Source organism: Callithrix jacchus, chromosome 7 (genome assembly GCF_049354715.1).
Source record: "Callithrix jacchus isolate 240 chromosome 7, calJac240_pri, whole genome shotgun sequence".
NCBI classification, from domain to species: domain Eukaryota; kingdom Metazoa; phylum Chordata; class Mammalia; order Primates; family Cebidae; genus Callithrix; species Callithrix jacchus.
The window spans coordinates 132,579,108-132,602,913 of record NC_133508.1 but is presented as its reverse complement, the minus strand read 5'-3'; the positions used below and the strand labels follow the sequence as shown (position 1 = coordinate 132,602,913).

The following is a 23,806-nucleotide window of genomic DNA, read 5'->3' as shown; positions in this document are numbered from 1 at the left end:
TTCTCAGATAATAGAAAGAAATCTTCCTTTTAAAAGCCTTTTATTCCTATTCAATGCAATTGCAGCTCTGATTCAGAAACTTTATGGTTAGGATTACCTCTAACAATTAGTGCTCTCTCCAGCTAGTGGGAAGGGAGATCACCTCCACTCTGCTGTCCCAGAGGTCACAGGAAATGCTGCACTGAGGTGTTGAGCCAATTACTAGGTACTGTTAGGAAGAAAACACAAAGAGGTGCACATTCCTGAGCGATGAGTGTGGGCGTTTTGTTTATCCATTCCTTATAAGGAATGAGTTATCCTTGGTTCTGCAGAAGGTCGCTGTTATTTCTCTCTCCTCATGTAGCTGTAATCAGCTTTTTGTCCTCAGAGGGGTGGAACCATGATTAAACACGGTAAATATGCCAGCACTTACCATACCCAGCTATGAGGATGTTGACATACCCTTGCAACACAGCTGAGGTTCTTGTCTGATCCTGCTGATCCTACTGACTCTCAGAAGACAAGTCTCCCTTGAACCCCAGAGGCAAGGCAGCCTGGGGGCCAGCTACAAACGTTGGTCTGGTAGGAAAAACTGCTGCTGTTTTTTACCCTGCCACAGGCCATTCATTCTTTTCTTCCCTTTCCCTTCACTGACAGCCCTTGAGCACTGTAGTGTCGAGCAGGTGGTCCTGGAAGGGGCAGGGGACCTAGAAAGTGAGGGGTGATGCCTTTCCTCCTCTCAGAAGGATCAGTTCTTCACACTCAAAGGAGCATGTAGATTTCAAGGCCACCCCTTGATCTGTAAAGCTCAAGCGTCACCTCTGCGCTGAAGCTCCTGTCCTGTCCACCTCCTGTCCTTGGGACTCCCACTGCACCATTCACACTCCATTCGTAGTCTGATGCTTGCTTTTCTATGGTCTTTTGTGGTTTGTGATGTTTTCCTGGGTGCTGGTCTGGTTTCCTCACCAAGACCACAGGCTTCTCAAAGGTAGGTACTGTGGCTTCCACTTCATGTGTGACCCTGCAGGGCTCAGCCCAAGTGCAAAAGTGCAGAGCATTAAAGGGGTGCTCGGTGAAAGCTGGTTGGTGGATTGATGGAAAGTGGATTAGGTTTGTTTGTTTTTTCTGGTTGTTTTGTTTGTTTGTTTTGAAGACAGTCTTGCTCTGACACCCAGGCCAGAGTGCAGTGGTGCGATCTTGGCTCACTGCAACCTCCACCTCCCCGTTGAAGCAATTCTCCTGCCTCAACCTCCTGAATAGCTGGGATTACAGGTGCATGCCACCATGGCCAGCTAATTTTTGTATTTTTTTGTTTTTTTTTGAGACAGAGTTTCGCTCTTGTTACCCAGGCTGGAGTGCAATGGCGCGATCTCGGCTCACGGCAACCTCCGCCTCCTGGGTTCAGGCAATTCTCCTGCCTCAGCCTCCTGAGTAGCTGGGATTACAGGCACGCACCACCGTGCCCAGCTAATTTTTTGTGTATTTTTTAGTAGAGACGGGGTTTCACCATGTTGACCAGGATGGTCTCGATCTCTTGACTTTGTGATCTACCCGCCTCAGCCTCCCAAAGTGCTGGGATTACAGGCTTGAGCCACCGCACCTGGCCAATTTTTGTATTTTTAATAGAGATGGGGTTTTGCCATGTTGGCCAGGCTAGTCTTGAACTCTTGCCCTTATGTGATCTGCCCTCCTCAGCCTCCCAAAGTGCTGGGATTACAGGCATGAGGCACTGCACTCCGCTGGGTTAGGTTATATAAGACCAAAAAGTCTGGATGATCACCTCCCTCCTGTAGTCTGTTAAGAACAAGCCCTCTGGAATAGTATTCAATCATAAAAAAGAATGAAATAAAATTTTTTTAAAAAAAGAATGAAATCCTATAATTCCCAGCAACATGGATGAAGCTACAGAATGTTATGAAATAAGGCAGGACCAGAAAGTTGAACACCACATGTTCTTATTCATGTGTGAAAGCTTAAAAAGCTGATCTCAAAGAAGTAAAAAGTAGAACAGAGTATAATAAAGGCTGGGAAAGGTAGGGGGAAAGGAGGGATAGGGAGAGATTTGTTGAAAGGTACAAAATTATAGCTAGCTAGGAGGACTAAGTTTTGGTGTTCAATACCACTGCAGGATGACTTAGTTAACAGTACACATTATATAGCTTCAAATAGCTAGAAGGAGGATATTGAATGTTCCCAACACAAAGAAATGATAAATGTGCGAGATGTGGACATGCTGATTACCCTGATCTGATCACCATTTATTATATGTATAGAAGCATCATCATATACTCGTGAATATGTACAATTGTTATTTGTGAATTAAAAAATAAAATAAAAAACCAACCAAACCAAACAAAACCAGAAGAGTGAGCCGGAGGTGGAGAGCTGGTCTACAGGCGCCCGTGTCTCTTCCACCCAGCGCTTGCTCCTCATCGTCTATAGAGCCGACCAGACACAAGAATTCCACGCTGGACTTTTCTTGCAGATGACCATTTAAATAATCCACTTTCCAGGTCCTCCTCCAGGCTCGTGGGAATCCATCATTATACAGGTACTTCCTGTTTTTAAAAATTTTTAATGATATAAGAAAATGCTCAGAATATAATATTAGGTGAGAAAGGCAACACAATATGTATTCTCAACCACAAAATTATATGTGTGTGACTGTATATAAGTATGTGTGCATGTGTGTGTGCATGCTATGAAATAAAGCATATCAAAATGTTAACAGGGATTCTTTCTGAGTGTTGAGAATACAGACAATTTTTGTTTTCTTTTTTATGGATTTCTGTGTTTTCCAAAACATCTACTATCATAGTTTTCCCCCTGATAAGGAACAAAACCTTATGTGAAAAGAGAAAAGCATGTTTAGAAAAGTTCCTTACTTAATAACTGCTAGCAAGAAACAGAATGATTACTGTATCCAGGAGGCTTACACAGGTGCCTCGTGTGGTCTTCACGGCAGCACTAGGGGGTGGGCATTAGTACTTCTGTTTTCTAGCTCCCTAAGAGTTCCAAGCTCAGGGAGGTTAAGTATGTTGTCCAAAGTCATACACTTTTGTGTGCAGGCCAGGATTTGATGCCACACCTGTCTAATCAGAGGTGGGACTTACAGACGATCTTGGGGACAGCTTGCTCCACATTTCCTTGCCAAGTGTAAAGTTGGCTTAGCAGACTTCATCCCAGGAAAGGTGCGAGCAGCAAATGAGAGCACATAGGTTCACTTGGTGTGTTTATGATGCTTTTAAACTGTGACATGTTGGATTTCAGCACCCAGACAAGGACCCTTAAAGGACCCCTCTAGAGTCCCACCTCATCTTAATGAGAAGCTGGTCTCGGGTTGAAGAAAATCTTTTATTTATTGGAAGTCGCCTGTACTAAAATGAGTTCTCTGTGTGGGTGGAAATTTGTTTGGTTAGAAATTGAATTCTTGATTTGCATCCAATCTTTTCTAATAATCCATTTAAGGAAAGGGAAATGCTCCCACACGGGATGGGTTTATAGAGTCTTGAGAAACCTGTCACTCTTTGAGTTTATCTAACAAATGGGCCTGTCCCTGACTCAGCCTGCTCAAGTCAGGAGGCTTGCGGGAATGCGGCGAGCTGCCCAAACAGATAGGAAACCTCTTATTTCATCACCAAAACATCTTTTCGGTAAGGCAGCATCCAGAATGGACCAATCCCTTGTCAACACAGAGCACTTTCCATCATTTCCTGCTTCTTAAGCCCAGCCAGACACAGGAAAGATCTGCAAGAAGGTGCACACCCTACTTTGCCTGGTGTCCAGGAAGGTCATGGACGTCAGGTTTGCAGTACACCGTGGGGAGAAGAGCTATAAACGACATAGGCATCACTTAACTTTGGACGAATCACTTCACCTCTCTAGGCCTCAGTTCCCTCTTCTGTAAAACAAAGTGGTGAAACTGGGCATTTTTCAAGTTTCTTTCCAGCTCTAAAGGGCTATTCCCCAAGCTTCCCTAAATAACCTGCTCCTGCTTGGATTCAATAGAACATTGGCGATTCTTGCATCTATGTTCATCGTGGATATTGGCCTGAAGTTTTCTTTTTTTGCTGAATCTCTGCCAGGTTTTGGTATCAGGATGATGTTGGCCTCTTTCTCTTACCCTCCTGGAGTAAAGAGATACCCATGAGGATGCCTGATCCAATTCTCTGAGGCCCTCCTCGTCCACACTTGGTTATGTGTGAGTAATAGAAAGCATCAGACCTATCAGGGTGGTTGGTCTTTGCTGCCTATTAACTGTGTGTGACCTTAGAAAATCTTTGCACCTCTGCTCCTTGATTAGTAGAAGTGAGCAATTGCTCCTGCCTGGCAGAGTCAGGGGGAGGTTAGAGTTGATGTAGGTAATGTGATTAGAAGACTCTCTGGCTCATCATAAGCATGCTTGTCATTGGCTCCTTTCCTTCCTTCTTGCTGGCTGAGTCATGTTGGGCTGTATGTGTTAGGAGGAGGGAAGTCCAGGAGCTGCTCCAGAGTTGTTATCAGTTAGGCTGTTGTAGGCCAAGCTGCTGTAACAAAGAGACCCAAAAATGCACTGGCCCAAACATGTTCTTTTTTTTTTTTTTTTTTTTAAGAGAGATGGAGGTCTTGCCACATTTTTCAGGCTGGCCTCAAATTCCTGGGTTCCAGTCATTTTCCCAACCAAGTGCAGTGGGTCATACCTGTAATCCCAGCCCTTTTGGAAGCCAGGGCAGGAGGATCACTTGACCCCAGGTGTTTGAGAACAGCCTGGGCAACACAGTGAGACCCCATCTCTACAACAACAACAAAAATTTTTTTTAGAATCACTAGATGATTTTTTTAGAATCACTAGAATCACCTTAGATGACTAAGGTGATTGCTTAGTCATCACCACATTGCATATTTTCAGCTTAATGATTATGTAATTTCTTCATATCTTCCAACAAATGGAAGATAAAAATGTATCTTTGGGGATGTATTCATGTGAAAATTAATTCTTATGAAAGTCCTTGACTTACCACAAAAATTCAAGAAATGCACTTCTTATACATAGACACAGGGAAATATAGATCTTCCTGTTATGTGCAAATTAGAAGCCCTTGGGCAGAAGAACTAAGCGTGAACCCCAGTGGAGTGAATATTTGTATTTGTATTACCGTAAATTTTATAGAATCAAATTTCTTAGTGGGAAACCTTACTGCAGTCATCGGTTTTGGTAACTGCTCCTGATTTAATAGTTACAGCTAGCAATCCCAAATAGCAATGTAATTCAGTCATCTACCTTGATGGGTTGTTTTTTTTTTTGAGAGGGAGTCTTGCTCTGTCACCCAGGCTGGAGTTCAGTGGCGCATCTTGGCTCACTGCAACCTCTGCCTCCCAGGTTCAAGTAATTCTGCTGCCTCAGCCTCCAGAGTAGCTGGAATTACAGGTGTGCACCACCATGCCAGCTAATTTTTGTATTTTTAGTAGAGGGTTTCACTATGTTTGTCAGGCTGATCTTGAACTCCTGACCTTGTGATACTCCTGCCTTGGCCTCCCAAAGTGCTGGGATTACAGATGTGAGTGACTGTGCCCAGCCCTACCTCGAGGTTTATTTCACAACTGTGCACTGAAGAAAAACCACACTGCTCCAGTAAGTGGGTCAGTGCGAGCTCTGCTGAGATATTTTATAGCTGGCATGGGGGAGTATATTTTGTTTCAACTGCTTTGCGTGTTTTCACACTAATATTCTTATAGCCATTCTCTGATAGTCCAACTCCAGGTTTTTTCTATGGAGTATCTCTGCCCTGCCCACTACTACTTCTTTAGCCCATTTCCATAGTAGGTGAGATACCGTGTATCCTTTTTCAGCACTGTGTAGTTAATACGTATGCGGCAAACCACCTTTGGCTTTGGCTACTGGTTAAAGCCTAGGTCTTTACACTTATCCAGCCTCATAAATGGAGATTCAGCCTCACTCAGTTGCACAGGTTGTGCACTGCATTACTCCAGGGAACGCATGTACATGGACCACGGTGGTGTTTCTAAAGCTATGTTGGTACAATCTCCCTGACACTCCAAGAATGCCCCATTCTCAAAAACTGCCTGTCAATTTCTCAGCAAATGCAAGCTTCACTGAGAGGCACTGGCAAGAGCCATAAAACATGCCTGTTCCTGGGTACTCCAGGCCTGCTTCTGGGAATCTAAATCTGTTCCTGCTATTCTAGGTCTGTTCCTGGATCCACTCAAAAGAAAGCCGCATCTCAGCACCACGTTGTTGTGTCCCTGCTTTTACATTAATTATACTCTGGTATAAGGCATCATCCATTCTGGAAATGTAATAAGAAGCACTCTGCTCTTTGTTCCTGCAGCTTTCTAGTGTTCTGAACTGAGGACTGCTCACAATATTACAACGTCTTCAGAAAGGCTCATAGGAGAACTTTCCTTCCGGTCTCAGTATCAGGAAGAATTATGTGTTTTTCCTGAACAGATGGTTTGATTGGATTTTATTGATGGATACTGTGATGCACATAACTGAAGCTGCTTTTGTGTGTGTGCTTTCTGTTAGAAAGTGGAGTGGCAGGTTTGTGGCTCAACACTAAGCAATAGAAAGACCCCAAAGCGTGTGCTTCGTGGCCTTGCCTCACTCTTCTTCATCTGCACTCATTAAGCAACACGTAGTTACTGAGTACCTGCAACCTGCCAAACACTGTTTTAGATACTACCCTGAAAATACGTTTTAAATAGAGCAGAGGTCTGAGAAGGTGCCTTCTGAGCTCAGCTGGAGGGAGGAGAGGCGTGTGCTGTCTAGATTCCAAGGGGGAAAAAAAATTCCAGAAATAGAAAATGGCGAGTTCAAAATCCTGAGACAGGAGTGTGCCCAGCAGGTTGAACAAACGGCAAGGAGGCTGGCGTGGCTGGAGTGAAGGGTGAGGCAGTGACAGTGTCCGAAATGTAACCGGAAGCAAGCTCCTGTCGAGACTCAGAGGCCTTGGCTGTACTTGGACCTTTACACTGCATAAGATGAGAAGCCATTCAAGGGTTTGGAGAGGAGAAGTGGCATAACTTACAAAGGTCACTCTAGCTAATCAGCTGAGAGCAGACATAGGAGACAGAGGTAGAAGCAGGGAGACCCCCCAGGGGGACCACTGCAGGAACTCGGAGGGGATGGTGTCCTGAGTCAGCACGGTAGTGGGTGGGAAGAGGCCACATTCTGGATAATAGGATTTGCTGACAGATACAGCATGGGGCACGAAGGACAGGAGGGGGCCAAGGAGGACCCTGAGAAATTGGAAGGTTAGAGTGTCTTTAACTACCTGCTCTCCCATGAAGGGAATCTGGGGCAGTAGATTCAAACACACTCAAAGTGACGGGCCTGTTAGACCCCAAGTGGAGATGAGTGAGCTTGGGTTTGAGGCAGACATCTGGCTGAATAGAAACTACTGGTATTTGGAGCACGTGACAAAATAAAGGGTACTTGGGGGTAGCGTGATGGTGGAAAAGAGGCGCTCTCAGGGCGGAGCCCAGGGACTATGCAAAGCTAAGACTTCTTTTAAGTATCCTACCCTCTTTTTTAAAAAACCTAATTTCCTAGGTTGGTATTTTACAAACTTTATTCTACTTTATTCAGTTCTATAAACCCCCTTAAATTCTTTCCAGAACAAGCCAAATGTATGTGAAAGCAGTGCAGTAATAGTAATATCAGTTCGTCCCCTTGAGCAATATTTGTTAAGTGCCAGTTATGTATCCAGCATTAGGAGCTGGGATAACCAGATGGAGTGCCTCCCCTGTGAAACAGACTATATTTGAGGGGAATGACTAATACTTGACATGTAGATAAACACGTAATTAGGATAACATCAGATCCTAACAGGTGCGACATCAGATTATAACAGAAAATAGAATAGATAAAGGGGTAGAGAGTAACTCGGGATGGGGAGTGGTGGCTTCGCTGAGAATATGCTACTTGAACTGAAATCTAGGTGATGAGACGGAGCCAGGCAATGTTCTAGCAAAAAGCATTCCAGGATGGGGGCAGCAGCCAGTACAAAGGCCTGGGGTGGGAATGAGCTTGGCATGCTGGGATGAGTACACAGGCTGGCTGGAGTTGCTGGAACACAGTAAAGGGGAGCCATGGAGGAGGCAAGGCCCGGGAGAGGGGAAGGGTCCAGGTCACATTGGGCCTTGACAGCATGGCAAGAATATTGGCTTGTAGTTCAAGTGCACTGGGCAGCCACTGCAGACTTCCCAGCAGGGGAGAGACGTGATGTAACTTGTCCTGACTGCTGAGTATAGAGCCCTGAAAAGAAGCAGAGAGACTGGCATGGAGGTGGTACGCTGGATGAAGAACCAGATGGCAGGGCTGGACTGGAATGCCCTGTGGCAAGTCAGAGAGAGGCTCAAGTGTATATTCAAGGCTTTGCTCAGGGATTGAAAGAAGAAAGGGAGAAGTCAAAGCCGAATTTTAGCTTCAGCAAATGGATGGGTGTGGATGCTGTTTCCTAGATGGGGCAAACTGGAAGAGGGGCAGGTTTCCTGGAGAAACAAGAGTTCTGCTTCAACTACATTAGCCTTCAGATGCCTATTAGTCACTCTGCAGCTCTGCATGTTATCTACAAAGAAAGCCACACATTCACTCAGTTAATATTTGTTGAATGAGTGAGCGAATGCCAGTCCTTGAGAGATGGGGAAGGTCACAGTTATAGATTGGCAATTCAGAATGACGCCAATGCTGGAGGAAGCAGTTTCACTGATGTTATCTTGATCAGTCATCTTAGCCACCTGCAGAGGCGTTGGTTGGGAAGTATTTTCCTTATTCTATAGGTGAGGTGTCTGAGGCTCAAGAGACTGCATGACTGCCCATTGTACCCACCCCCAGGGGCAGATGCAGTTCCTGTGTCTTCTCATCCCAGGCTAGTGCCCTTCCCACCATCCAACATCGAGATCTTGTTAGGGTGCTTCCTGTCGCCTGGGAGAGCTACACTGGAAGGTGCCCATGTGATGTGGAGCCAACTCTGGCCACACAGAAGCTGTGAGACCAGTTCCAGCCTGAAAGTGGCCTGGGCTGGCAGTAAACAACCTGAAGCTGGCTGAGACTTCCTAACAGGCCTGACCAGGTTCTGTGACAAAAGCAATGACACCCACAAATAAGGCTACCCCACCTTGCCCTGGTGAGTCAGGAGCACCATGGGGGAAGGCTGGTCCAGGCTTTGGAATGGAGCTCAGGCCAGGTTTCTCCTTCGGCAGACAGACCTCTTCTCTAGGTGGTTTACATCATTGCAGTTCATTAATTGGGTGTGGAGAGCAGGCGTGGTGCTTTTCCCAAAGGTGTATGCATTTCATGTCCTGGTTTCCAAACTTACTATCTCACACCAACTTGTCACATTCCCCTTAAGACAATTGGGCTTTGTAAATTTCCACATCAAAGGTAGAGACAGATTTTTATTTTTGCAGGTGCAAGTGATACATTAAATAATAGTCATTGCAGTGAGTCTTAGACTGAAGCATAAGAATCAATGGGGAGAAGAGGCGATATTGTGTCCTCATTGAAAGCTTGCAATCTGAAGCTAGACTGCCTGCATTTCACTCTCAGCTCTATACTTACTAGTTCTATGCCTTTGGGAAAGTTTCTTAATCTATCAGCATCTTAGTTTATTCATCTGTAAAATGGGGACAGTAACAGTACCTAGTCATAGATTGTGCTGAGGATTAAATGAGTTAGTTTATATAAAGCACTTGGAATGGTGCCTGCACATATTAATAGTATTTTATAGGTAAAAGCTACCATTATTATTAATAACAGTATTATTTTTATAGGTGTGTAACTTGTTTAAAATGTCAGGTCCAGAGTTATACCCACAGAGTTTCTGTTTCAGTGTATGTGGAGTGGGGCCCAATAATTTTGCACAAGCATTAGAAGAGATTTGGGATGGAACTGGACTAAGGTGACACTTGGAGAATCCCTGATCTCTAAGGCAAAAATGAGCATCCAGGAACAAGGCAAGGTAGGAGGTACTACAGGGAGAAAAGTGGAGATAGAGAATAGTGTACACATCCTTGCTTTGCAATTTCATGCTCTTCAATGTGGTAGGTTTAGAATGGAATCCAGCAGGCTCCTGGGAGGGATACAAAGATGGTCTCCAAACAGAGTAATTTAACTGAGCTATTGATTTTTTTCATATTACCTATTTTATTTATTTTGTCTCCCTCTGCCACATTTTAAAAATTGAGATGTGATTTACATACTATAAAATGCAACCTTTTGTAGTGTACAACTCAGTGGTTTATAGTATATTCACAAAGTTGTGCAATATTGCTACCGTATAATTCCAAAATATTTTTTATCATTCCCCTCCCCAGGAAAAAAAAGTACCCACTAATAGTCACTTCATATTGTCTCCTCCCTACAGCCCCTGGCAACCACTAATCTGCCTTTTATTTCTATGGATTTTCCTCTTCTGGACATTTCATATAAATGGAATTAGACAATACGTGGCCTTTCTGACTGGATTCTTTTTTTTTTTTTTTGAGATGGAGTTTTCACTCTTGTTACCCAGGCTGGAGTGCAATGGCGCGATCTCGGCTCACCGCAATCTCCACCTCCTGGGTTCAGGCAATTCTCCTGCCTCAGCCTCCCGAGCAGCTGGGATTACAGGCACGCACCACTGTGCCCAGCCAATTTTTTGTAATTTTAGTAGAGATGGGGTTTCACCATGTTGACCAAGATGGTCTCGATCTGTTGACCTCGTGATCTACCCACCTCGGCCTCCCAAAGTGCTGGGATTACAGGCTTGAGCCACCGCGCCCGGCCTCTGACTGGATTCTTTCACTTAACATGCTTTCAAGGTTCATCCATATTGTAGCACATATTACTACTTCATTCTTCTTACGGCTGAACAACATTCAATTATACAGATATAACACATTTTCTTTATTCGTTCATAAATTGATGGACATTTGGGCTCTTTTATTTTCTTTTGGCTATTTTGAAAGTGCTGCAATAAAATTCATGCCCACTTATTTGTATAGACATACGGTTTCACTTTTCTTGGGAATATACCTAGGAGTAGAATGCATGGAGTATAGAGTAACTCTGTGTCAGACATTTTGAAGGACAGCAATACTGGTTTCCAAAGCAGCTACACCATTTATATTCCCACCAGCGATGTATGAGAGCTCCAATTTTTCTGCATCCTCACCACCACTTGTTATTGTCTAGATCTGTCTTTGTGTGTGAAGTGGTGTCTGTGGTTTCGATTTGCATTTCCCTAATGATTAATGACATTGAGCATCATTTCATTTACTTCTTGAACATTTGTGTATCTTTTTTGAAGAAATGCCTATTTAATCCTTTGTTCATTTAAAATTTGGTTATTTGCCTTTTTATTGTTGATTTATAAGCATTCTTTATATATTCTAGATACTGGATTATTATCAGATATATGATCTGCAAATATTTTCTCCCATTCTGCAGGTTAGCCTTTCACTTTCTTCATAGTGCCTTTTGAAGCAGCAAGTTTTCAATTTTGCTGAAGTTCACTTATTTGTTTTTTTCCTTTGTTGCTTGTGTTTTTGTGTCATATCTAAGAAACCACTACCAAATTCAAGTTCATGAAGATTTATACCTATGTTTTCTTCTAAGTATTTTGTTTGTTTGTTTGTTTTTTTGGAGACCAAGTCTCATTCTGTCACCCAGGCTGGAGCGCAGTGGCACAATCCTGGCTCACTGCAACCTCCACCTCTTGGGTCAGGGGATTCTCCTGCCTCAACTTCCTGAGTAGCTGGGATTACAGGTATGTGCCACCATGCCCAGCTAATTTTGTATATTTAGTAGAGACAGAGTTTCACCATGTTAGCAAGGCTGATCTTGAACTCCTGACCTCTGGTGATCTGCCCACTTTGGCCTCCCAGAGTGCTGGGATTATAGGTGTGAGCCACCACACCCAGCCCTAAGTATTTTATAATGTCAGCTCTTATATTTAGGTCTGTGGTCCATTTTGAGTTAATTTTTTATATGGTGTGAGGTAAGGTCCAACTTTACTCTTGGTATACACCATGGATTTTTATCTTCATAATTTTATGAGGATATACAAACAGAAAGTGCACAGCTCAAATGTGTCCAGCTCACCAAATTTTCACAAAGAAAACACACTTGTAGAACCAGTACCAAGATGATGAACCAGTAACAGAATCCCAAAGCCTCCCCCATGTCCTCTTTAAGTCACTGCCCTCAACAAGAGTAACTATTATTCTGACTTTCAACTGATGAGTTTTGCCTGTTTTTGAACTTTATAGAAAGAAAATTGTAGTATCTACTGTTTTGTGCCTGGTTTCTTTCACTCACATTCACTCTGTGAAATTTTTCATGGCATTTCACATAGTTGAAATTGGGATTCATTCATTATCATTGCTGTATAGGGTTTCATCATATGCCTATATCATAATTCCTTTATACATTCTACTGTTGACAGACATTTGTGGCTTCTAGTTGGGACTATAGTAAATAGTGCTCCTAAGTACATTTTTGCATGCGTCTTTTGGTGAACATATATGAACATTTCAGTTGAGTGAAATTGCTGGGTCATAGGGCACATATGTATTCAACTTTGTTGAATTAGCAGAGATACTAATTTACATTCTCATGAGAAGTATATGAGAATTTTAGCTACTCCGTATTCTTACCAAAACTTAGTATTGCTGTCTTTTTCCTTTTTGGCATTCAACTGGATATGTGATAGTATAACAGTGAGACATTTAATTTGGAGTTCTATTGTAGTCAATTTGAGCTGGCAGCTTACCAACAACAAAAGTTGTTTCTCAGATCTGGAAGGTGGCAGTCTGAGATTAAAGCAGAGTCAGTATCTGGTGAGGGCCCACTTTCCAGCTCATAGATGGTAACTTCTTGCTGTGTCCTCACATGATGGAAGGAGTAAGGGGTCTCTCCTGGGCCTTTTTTTTTTTTTTTTTAAGGGAATCTTGCTCTGTCACCCAGGCTGGAGAGCAGCAGTGTGAGCAGAGCAGCTCACTACAACCTTCCCCTCTCAGGTTTAAGCAATTCTTCTGCCTCAGACTTCTGAGTAGCTGGGATTATAGGGGTTCACAACCACACCTGGCTAATTTTATTTTATTTTTTTTTAAGTAGAGATGGAGTTTCGCCATGTTGGCTAGGCCGGTCTTGAACTCCTGACCTCAGGTGATCCACCCACCTCAGCCTCCCAAAGTGTTGGGATTACAGACATGAGCCACTGCGCCCAGCCAGGCCCTTTTTATAAGGGGATTAATTACATTATGAGGACACTGCCCCAGTGACCTAATCACCTCCCCAAATCCCCACCTCCTAATACCACCACTTTGAGAGTTAGGATTTCAACATGTGAATTTGGGGGCGTGTGGGAATAAACATTTAGATCATTGAAAGTTCCCTGATGACTAGTGAAATTGAGCTCCTTTTCAGTCAGTCAGCTGGATATTCTCTTTATAAAATACACTATTGATTCTTAATCTCTTTTACTCCTGATATTTTGTATTTTCTATTGTTTCTCTTATCATCAATATATTATATTTATTTCTCTATTATATTATTAATTGCTATTTTTGGGCATCGTTCTCTATCTTCTAATTAACTTATGATGCTCTGCTGTTGCTAGAAACCTGTAACAATATTCATTAGGGAAAAGAAGTGAGAAAGAATAAGTGAAGATTTTAGGTTTAGGATAGAGCAATGTCCTCAAAGAACAATGGGGACAGAGTAGGGAGAAAATATACATGCAGCCTGGGGACCCAATCCTCTTCCATAGTCATATCACCTCTGCTCCTTCTGTCTGATTTATTCCGCACTGTGACATTCGTCTGTCATTCTCCAATTGTTTCATGTTTATATGTTCTGTATATCCTGACCATCAGTATGTTGTTCAAGGGAAAGGATGCTGTCTTTTACTTTTTATATGTACATGTCATTTTACCATAAACCACCTTGTCTGCAACAAGACCTAACGGTGTATCTCTAAGACCATAGTAATCCTAATTACTTAGACTCTGAGTTTTGTGTTTTGAGTCTGTGCTTTCTAAGTTCAAGCAAGCTGTGACACAGAGAGCACACATCCTGCCACCTCTGGAAGCATCCGACTTTCTGCTGTCATTTTCTGGCCCTCCCTGTCGGCAGGGATTTGGGTCCCCAGGCTGGGATGCAGGGACATGATTGCCCCTTTCCCCTCTCCCAGTCTAAACAGGAGCATGGTTTACAAGTGTATGAGCAAATATCTAGGTCCTGTCTATCACGGATGTGATTTTCGTTTGAGAGCCTAGTAAAGGAAATTAACTAAAATAGTTATTATTTTCACAAGCTAAATAAGTAGTTGAAGAATATAGTATGAGTAGGATATAAGAAAAATTTTATTGGAAGAAATTTCATTATTTAAATATTCACTTGAAAGATCTGAATTTGTAGTGAAACCCATTCACCCCTCTTCTCCTACATGAGGCAGGCCAGGACCACTGTCCTGGACCGCCAGTTATCCTGTAATTCACAAAGATAACCAGGTACTTTCTCGGAACCAGAATTTGAACTTCCTTCAGTGATCTCAGGGCTAACTCACACACAGGGTGTGTCCCGACTGTTGGGGGCTTACTTGGAGTCCTTAGTTGCTCAATCACAAGAATTGCCAAGTATTCCCAGTCACCAGTTTCAGGACGAGGGCACTAAATTCCTGGGGGACTGGGGTAAGGGAGTGCATCACTAAGGATATCAAAGCCAAAATGTGGTCAGAAACAGATTTGACTTTCACTTATAATGCAAATCAGGAATTCCCTGGAAATAAGATAACAAATCCAGGGGGAATCCTGCTATGGGTATTCTGGATGGTTCCGAAACCTTAGTTATTTGGGAATGCTGATTCCAAACTTGAATGTTTTTTTTTTCCATGCATCCTGTGGGCAAGAATCATAATAAATTTACTGTTTTTTTTTTAGAGCTTATTACTACTCTAATCTCAAGCCAAGGCATATTTTAAAAAAGAAAAGACAAAGCTTGCCATCGTGAATGTGATATTCTGTTCTGTCAGACCATGATTGCTGGAACAGCTTTGCCTCTCTGGAAAGCAGCTTGCTGGAGAGACTTGGGGTAGAGAGAGAGGGTCGTGGCCAGATGCCGAAATCAACATTTATGTATTTAGTGAAGACCTAGGCTTTACTCCTTAGTACCTATGTGATTTCGGATAAGTCACCTAATTTCTATAAACTTCTATTTCTTCCTCTGAGAAACAATGATAAGGACACTTACCTCAAAAAGCCGGCTTGAAGCACAAGTGAACAGTGAACATGAGAACACTTGGTAAACTATGAAGTGATCAATCCACAAAGAAGACTATTATTATCTTACCCTTTCCTCTAATCCTCAGTGAAACTTGACTTATCTTTTCAAACCTCCTCCCAGACCCCAATCCCAAACCCAGGGAATAATTCCTGACATTCAGCAGGTATTCAATAAAGATTTTCCTATCTGGATAAACAAAAAACTGAATAGATGAATGGATTCAGTCATTTAACAAATACTCATTGAGTGCCTAGTAAGTTTCAGACACTGTTGTAAGTACTAAAGAAATGGCTGTGACCAAAACAGACGAAAGCCCATGCCCTTGTGGAGCTTCTGTGTTAGAAAGGGGAGAGAGACCCTGAACACACACAGTATTAATTAGAACATAGGATGCTGACTGGTGCTGAGTCCTGTGGACAGCAGCAAAGCAGGGAAGGAGGAGAAGGGTTGGTGGCAGTGGGGTTAGGCTCTCAAAAGATGGATCTGATTATTCCTAAGAGCTCCGATTCATTGTTCCAAATGTTGAATTCTTTGGGGATGAGTTAGCTTTCCAGGACTCCTTCTAAAGAAATGTCATCTTCCTCCCCTCTCAGCCATCACTCTGGTCTCAGGCACCCAGCAGCCAGGCTCAGGGTCAGAAGCCAGGCAGCAGCTGTGAGGGAAAGCAGGGAGAGCCAGGCAGACGGAATGAGACCCAGGGGAAGTACTCCAGGCCACCCCACCCTGGAAATTAGATCACCTTGAGAAAGAGGCTCCACCTTGCTGCTTCCAAAAAGCCCTGCATGGCGTTTTCCTGAGTAGAATAGAACAGAGACCAGTTTCATATGCTTCAAAGCCCTTCTCTGTTTGCATGTTAGAAGTGACACATTCCTGTCCAAACTCATCCAGACTAACAGCTGCCAATTTCCTAGCAACCTGCTCTAATGATTATTACATGGAATGAAATTAATCATAGCACAGAAGCACAGGTTTATATTTCAGGGGAAAAGAATTTCAAAATTCTTTCTTCATGTCTCTCCTGCTACTCAACCTCCACCTTGACCATCCCTGGCCAAGTTCAGTAGAGGGTCCCCTTCCTTTGGCAAGCTCTCACTGCGTGATGGCAGTGTTGGGAGTCCTCTACCAAAATAAGAGTGTTCACCAAGCTTATACTTATACAAAGAGCCATCATGGTTATTTCTTGACTTTATGGAGTCATTTAGTTTATGCTGCATGGCAACTGCAGTGGGAAGCCTGGACAAACCTACAGAAAATGATTTAGAATCATGTAAGAAAGCCTTGTAGGTCTGTTCAAGGATGGCAAGTAAGTTGTATTTTTCACTCCAGTTCCAAATGATTGGCATTGATTCTTTGCAACACTGGTCTGTGAAGGAGCTCAAGCATCCTGTTAGAAGGACAGTGGTTGGGGAGGGGCAGTGATTGATCAGCCATGCTGCCATGGATGAGATACAGGAAAGGGACACTCCTCTTGGGATTTAACACACCTCGTCTCATTCCACCATCTGATTTTACAAATGAGGAACCCGATACTCAGAGTCAACGTTAGTCCAGCAAGATCATACAACCAAGGACCAGCAGGGTCAGATCTAGAATCCAGCCCTCTAGCTTTCCATTTGAGTGTTGTTTTCAACATCAACTCTTTTCTGCTCCCTCATAAGGTCTGTAGAAGGCTGATTTTATGAGGCAAGGAAAGATTAGGGAGCTGGCTGGTCTGTGTAATACCTGATACATGGTTCACGCTAACCAGCTGCTCCCCGGTCCCAGCCTAATTTCTGATGTCTCTGCCCGCTCCCAGGGGGACTGCAAACCACAAGCTGTTGCAGCCCCAGCAGGAAGAGAGGAAGCTTTCCCATACAGAAATCCCCAGAGATGCCCTGGGGGGCCTGGACTCCTGTTCCTGTGCCTGAATTCCCTTCTCTCTGTAATTTTATTGCCTTCATCTTTCTTATCATCCCATTTTGGACAGGCTCAAACTTGTGATGGTATGCTTTTATTTTTCTCTCAGAGTGATGTTGATATAAATCGTATTTATTTCTATTTTAAAACTTAGTCTTCCTAGCTAAACTGATTTATTATGTGGGAAAAGACAGTCACATGTGAATGTGACTAGAAGGAAAAAGGGACCAGAAAGCTTTTTTGTTTTGTTTTATCAAGAGATTCACTTCAATTTAAAAAATAACATAGAACAAACTTTTAATCGACCGATCCATTTACCTTTTGCTCGGGACCAGGACCTGGCCTAATGCCAGGCTTTCATGCTGGTCATCACCTCCTCCTGAAATGCTCTACGTCCTCACCATGCCAAACGACTTTCTTCTTTTATATGTTTAAAGTCCTCCTTTGACTTGGGGTACGATGAAGATTTGTTGAGCTCAACAGTTGTTGCGAGTCTACAATGTACCCAGCACTGGGCTTGGCACTCAGGATTCAAAAATTGAGTTCAGGCTGGGCTCAGTGGCTCACGCCAGTAATTCCAGCACTTTGGGAGGGAGGCCAAAGAGGGTGGATCACCTGAGGCCAAGAGTTCAAGATCAGTCTGGCCAACATGGTGAAACCCTGTCTCTACTGAAAGTACAAAAACTATCTGGGCATGGCAGCAGGCACCTGTAATCCCAGTTACTTGGGAGGCTGAGGCAGGAGAATTGCTTGATCCCGGGAGGCAGAGGTTGCAGTGAGTTAGGATTGTGCCATTGCACTCCAGCCTGGGCAACAAGCATGAAACTCTATCTCAAAAGAAAAAAAAAAAAGAGTACAATAAGCCCCCACCTTTGGGAAAAATAACTGAGCAAATAGAACGAGCCAGAGAAAACAAAGAAAAAGTGCTAAGCCTCACACCCTATTACCTATCTATCTCATTTAGTTCTCAACCTGAAACTGCTCTTCTTGTGGTCATGAACTGTGTCTTTTTTATTCTCCACTCTATCATCAGCACCAAATGCAGTGCCTGGCACATGGTGCCCAGGAAAGACTATTGACTGAATAACTGATTCCCTACAACCAGTCTGCAAGGCAGACATCCTTTCTTCCTTTTTTACAGGTGAAGAACTAGTGTTGATGGAAGTTAAGCAACCTTTCCCAAGGTCTCACAGTGGTAGTGTCTTGGGTAATTTGTTTCCAAACTCTTCACCTTTTTTTCTGCATAGCACCCCAAGCCACTTTACCTTTCCAGACTCTTTTCTTAACTGCAAATTGAGAGGAGAAGGCTGGATGACCCTAAAGTCGAACCAAGCTCTAAATTTGATAACCAATGCCCAAAGTTGGTAGTGGAATGCATATACTCACTTTCCCTGAGAGAGTATTTATTTGTCTTTTTTAAACATGCATTTCTTCTGCACGCATCGTTATACTACCAGCTCTTTAAGCTTAATGTTTCATTTTGTCACCGGTTTGTACTACTTCCAGATCTGTGTTCTGTGCTCAAGGACTCTCAGACATTTTAAAGTCCATGACTTTCTGTAAGTCTACCTTATCTTAAAACCTAAGTAAACCATGTGCTACAGTTCCCGAAACCAAGAATTGTTTTTTCTGTTTTATTTCAAGGACAACCCCAAGCTTTGGGTGCTCTATGGCAGGCTTCAAATAATCTCTTGCCTTAAGATGAAGAAAACATTTCTTGGAAATAATGATTCTTGATTTTGAAGAAAAAAAAAACAGATTTTGAAACTTTGTGGAATCATACAAAAATCATTTAAAAATGATACAAAAATTTATTTCCATACACTAACAATGAACAATCAGAAAATAAAATTAAGAAACAATTCCATTTGCAATACTATCAAAAAGAATGAAATACTTAAGAATAAATTTAACAAAAGATGTGCAAGACTTGTATGCTGAAAATCACAAAATACTGTTGAAGAAGATGAAAGATGTAAACACGTGAAAAGACATCTGATATTTGTGGACCAAAAAGCTTAATATTAGTGGCCACACTCCCCGAACTGATGTACATATCTAACAAAACCCCAATCAAAATCCCAGCTGGCTTTGTCTCAGAAATTGACAAGCTGAAACTAAAATTCATATGGAAATCCAAGGGACCCAGAATAGCTAAAACAGTCTAGGAAAAGAAGAACAAAGTTAGAGAACTCAACACTTTCCAATTTCAAAACTTACTGCAAAGCTACTATAATCAAGACAGTGTGGTGCTGCTATATGGATAGTTATATAGATGAGTGAAATCAAATGGAGAATATAGAACTAAATCTTTGCATTTATGGTCAATTAATTTTGACAAGGGTGCCATGATAATTCACTAGGAGAAATAATAGTCTTTTTAATGAAGTGTTCTGGGATAAGTGTATACCCACATGGAAAAGAATGAAGTTGGAGACCTACCTTACACCATGTACAAAAATTAACTTAAAATAAAAATATAAGAGCTAACACTAAAAAACTCTTAGAAGAAACTTTAGATGTAAATCTTTATGACTTTGGATTTGGCAATGGTTTCCTAGACATGACACCAAAAGCAAAAGCAATCAAAGACAAAATAGATCAGTTGGACTTCACCAAAATGGAAAACTCTGGTGCTTCACAGACACTATGAAGAAAGGGAAAAGACAATCCACAGATTGGGAGAAAATATTTGCAGATTGTATATCTGATAAGGGTCTACTCTACAGAATATATAAACAACTCTTACAACTCAACAATAAAAAACACAAGTAACACAATTTTAAAATGGGCAAAGGATCTGAATAGACATTTCTCCAAAGAAGATATGCAAATGTTCAATAAGCACATGAAATTATGCTCAACATCATTAGTCATTAGGGAAAAGTCAAAACTATAATAAGATGCCACTTCATACCCTCTAGGCGACTATACTAGAAAAGAAAGACAATAACAAATATTAATGAGGATGTGGCAAAATCAGAATCTTCCTCCATTGCTGCTGGGAATGTAAATGGTGCAGCTACTTTGGAAAACAATTTGGCAGTTCCTCAAAAAGTTCAACATAGAGTTGCTATATGCCCCAGCAATTCTACTCCTATTTACTCAAGAGAAATGAAAACACGTCCACATAAAAACTTGTACATGGATGTTCATAGTAGCATTATTTGTAATAGGTAGAAAGTGGAAAGGGTCCAAATGTCCATCAACTGATGAATGGATAGACATAATGTGATACATTCATATAATGAAATATTATCTGGCAATAAAAAACATAACATACTGATTCACGCTACAACATGGATGAGCCTTGAGAAGGTTAAGCCAAGTGAAAGAACCCAGTCATGAAAGATCTCACTCATATTACAGGATTCCATTTATATGACATGTCTATAAAAGGCAAATCTGTAGAATGAGAAGACAGATTAGTGCTTGGCTGGGGCTGGGGAGAGCTGGAATGGGAAGTACTAATGGGTACAGATTTCTTTTGGGGAGGTAGTATTCAGGAATTAGTTATACAACTCTACAAATATACTAAAAACCACTGAACGTTATACCACAAAATGTAAATGTTATGATGTGTAAATTATGTCTCAATAGAGGTATTTAAAATAAATTTTGTGTAATCAAAGAAAATTCACAGGGAAATAAGACTAACTGGAAATCCCAAGCTAGCCTCCATCCTTAGCATACAGAAGGCTCCCACTTCCACTGTGTTAGGTCATACCCATAGAACTGTAATCTACATGGGTGCTCAAAGCTTGGCTTGTCCACTTAGTCAATGATTCTTCAAGCCCATTTGTGATATATCCTCTGGGTGCTCATCCAACCTGTGCTTGGCTAGGATCATTTTACCTCCTTTTCAAGCATTTATTGAACATCTCCTCTGTGCTCAGCTCTGGGCTAAGCATTGAGAATTGTTATCTCATTAATGCAACGAACATTTATTTGAATATTTGTAATAGATAAGACATTTTACTGGTTTCTACTCATTCCTGCTTATTCATATCCCTTTTAGCTTGGATTCTCCTAGAAGCAGATCTTGAAGGAAAGATTCCAGAAAAACAGTGTATTGGGAAAATGCAAGTAGTACTTGCCAGGAAGTGGGGGAGGGATTCCCAGAAGGAAAGGAAGCCTATCAAGTCAGCTGCTACCGTGAGCCACTAGAGCTCAACTCTAGAAACTCTGGGGAAGGATGCAAAACACAGGCTGAGAAATTATTCCACCTGAGGATGAGGAAGCTGGGATATTTATATACCAATTGCAGAGTCCTTGGTTGAGAGCTCCTGCTGGAGATGTGTTCATTCCATAGCATCTAGACTATGCTGCCTTCCCCAGTTTCTATTAAGGAAAGGGGAGAAACCTCAGGAGCAAATGTAGGTTCAGGCAATTGGTTGGCAGGACTTCTCCAAGGGATAAGGGTGGGGCAGTGACAGCATCTGCTGCAATACCCTTCCTCCTTCCACAGAGGACTGAGGGTGGCGTACGAGAATATGCAAAATGCATCAGAATGCCGTGAGTTAGGTAAAGGCGAACAGAAAACCAAAGATAAAAGGGAAACCAAGTCTTTATGACAAGGACAAGGCAATGACTATCTTTCTAGGAGACTCAGAAAACAGATGCTGTTTCTGTTCTCAGCTTCATCATAAGCCTATATTCCATCACATACTAAAACACAGTTTTATGAAAGCAGCTCTCTAGGAAGTCCAGGTACAGAGCTCTCTGTAATTCTTGCTGAGCAGGATCAACATCGTCACTGTGAAAGAGCAGTATTAGAGGATGTAGTCTTAGAACGGCAGTGCATGATGACTTCTATGGCTGTTGGCAAGTCTGGTTCCGAGGGTCCAGCTGAGAGTGGGGGATCCCTGTGGTGTAGTTCCCTAAATGACTCCTCACCTGGAAACATGCCCCTGAAGAAGATCCTGACACTACCTCTTTTTTTTTTTTTTTTTTCAGGAACTCCCCTGGGCCTCATGCCCAGCATCAGACCCTGCCTTCCTCCTGCTGCAGACCCCACTTTCTCCTCTCTCCCTGGCATCCTCAGACTCAGTCCCACGGGTTCCTGCATCAGCTGGTGATAAGGAGGAGCAGGCTGGGGTGAGACTGGGATTAGAGCTTCTCTGTGAACCACCTGCACCCCCAGCCCTTCAGGAAGCTTGTGAAAAATGTGATTCCTGCGCCCCACCAAGACCCGCCAAAACCATCTCTGGGGCTTGGCACAGGACTCTGAATTTCTAACAGTGCCCAGTGATTGTTGCACTTGAGTTTGAGGGCCAGTGAGCCTGATGAATGCTCAGACCCCTCTAGCTTAGAGTCTGCATTTGGGGTGTGGTGTCTCCCACCTGCCCCCATAAGATCTGCTCTGTCCACAATGCCATGACCCAGCTGGGGACTTCCCTCAGGTCTGCCTAAGTCCAGGCTCAGGTCAGGTCAGGCGCACATTGGAGGGGTAAGACCAGGACTGGCAGAGAGAGCTTGTCTTTCCATTCTCCCTCCCCGGCCATGCCTTCTTGCCTTTGGAAAAATGATAGAAAACCTTGGCTCCTTCCTTGTCTAGAAAGGGTTACTTGCCTATGGGTTCTGGTGGCTAGACAGAAGAGTAGGCAACAGAGTGCATGTGGGTGTCTAAAACAGAGGGGAGTAGGAACAGGGCAGATAGCTGAAGGTGACTGAGTCCAGCCAGTCCCCTGGAGAAGGGGCTGGGAGTGGGGTAAAGTAGTACTACTGCTATTTTTCTTTTCTTTCTCTCTCTCGATTTTTTTTTTTTATGTAACCAATACAGTGAATAAGCAGGACCCATGGAAGTTAATAGAAGGAAACTTTATTTTTGGGTCCTACTGTGGCTTTACGATCTGTCTGGTGGAAGAAATTCCTTCCCTACCCCTGGAAGATTTTTTCTTTTTCTTTTTTTTGAAGAAAGAGAAAGAAAAAGAGGGAAAAAGAGAAAAAAAAAAAGAGGGAAAAAGAAATATTACTTCATTCCTAAAATGGGTATCAATAATGGCCGATCAATATTTTGTGTGTTTAAAGTGGATAATGTATATTTTGTGTGTTTAAAATGGAGAGCTCTATTGAGTTTATTTGTTCTGGATCTGAGTTCAAGTCCTGGATATCGTTATCAATTTTCTGTCTCGTTGAATCTAAATCTCATTATGGGTCTCATGTATCTGGGTGTTAAGATCTCTTATTATTACATTAATCCTTTTACCCTTGTATCCTTGTAGCTTTGAAATCTATTTTATTAATTGTGAGAATTGCAACTCCTGCTTTTTATTTATTTATTTTTTCTCTCTGTTTAATTGGTAAGTTTTTCCCCAACCCTTTATTCTGAGTCTTTGTATATCTTTAGATATACCGTTAGATTTTGTCTGTGTCTTTTGATTGGGGGATTTAGTCTATTTAAATTTAGGATTATTGCCATTTGATATTAACTGGCTATTTTATCCTTTCGTTGATGTAAATTCTTCTTTATGTTAATACTCTTTACTTTTTGGTGTATCTTTAGAAAGGCTCATACTGGTTGTTTCTTTCTATGTATAATGCTTCTTTTAGAAGTTCTTGTAAAGCAGGCCTGGTGGTAATAAAATCTCTGAGTACTTGCTTGTTCCTAAAAGATTTTATTTTTCCTTCAATTGTAAAGCTTAAATTGGCAGGATATGAAAT

At 42.3% G+C, this 23,806-nt stretch overlaps 1 long non-coding RNA gene across 3 annotated transcripts; it reads left to right on the top strand.

Annotated features, from left to right (window-relative positions):
* The first annotated feature begins 423 nt into the window (after positions 1-423).
* Positions 424-23,756, top strand: LOC128928225 (uncharacterized). 3 transcript variants are annotated; one of them, XR_008473037.2, is made up of 3 exons: positions 424-561; positions 2,493-2,530; positions 22,100-23,756. It is a non-coding gene; the product is annotated as an uncharacterized LOC128928225 (long non-coding RNA). The 3 variants fall into 3 exon arrangements; XR_008473036.2 differs by having other exon boundaries at positions 424-2,530; XR_013520571.1 differs by having other exon boundaries at positions 424-4,180.
* The last annotated feature ends 50 nt before the right edge of the window (positions 23,757-23,806 follow it).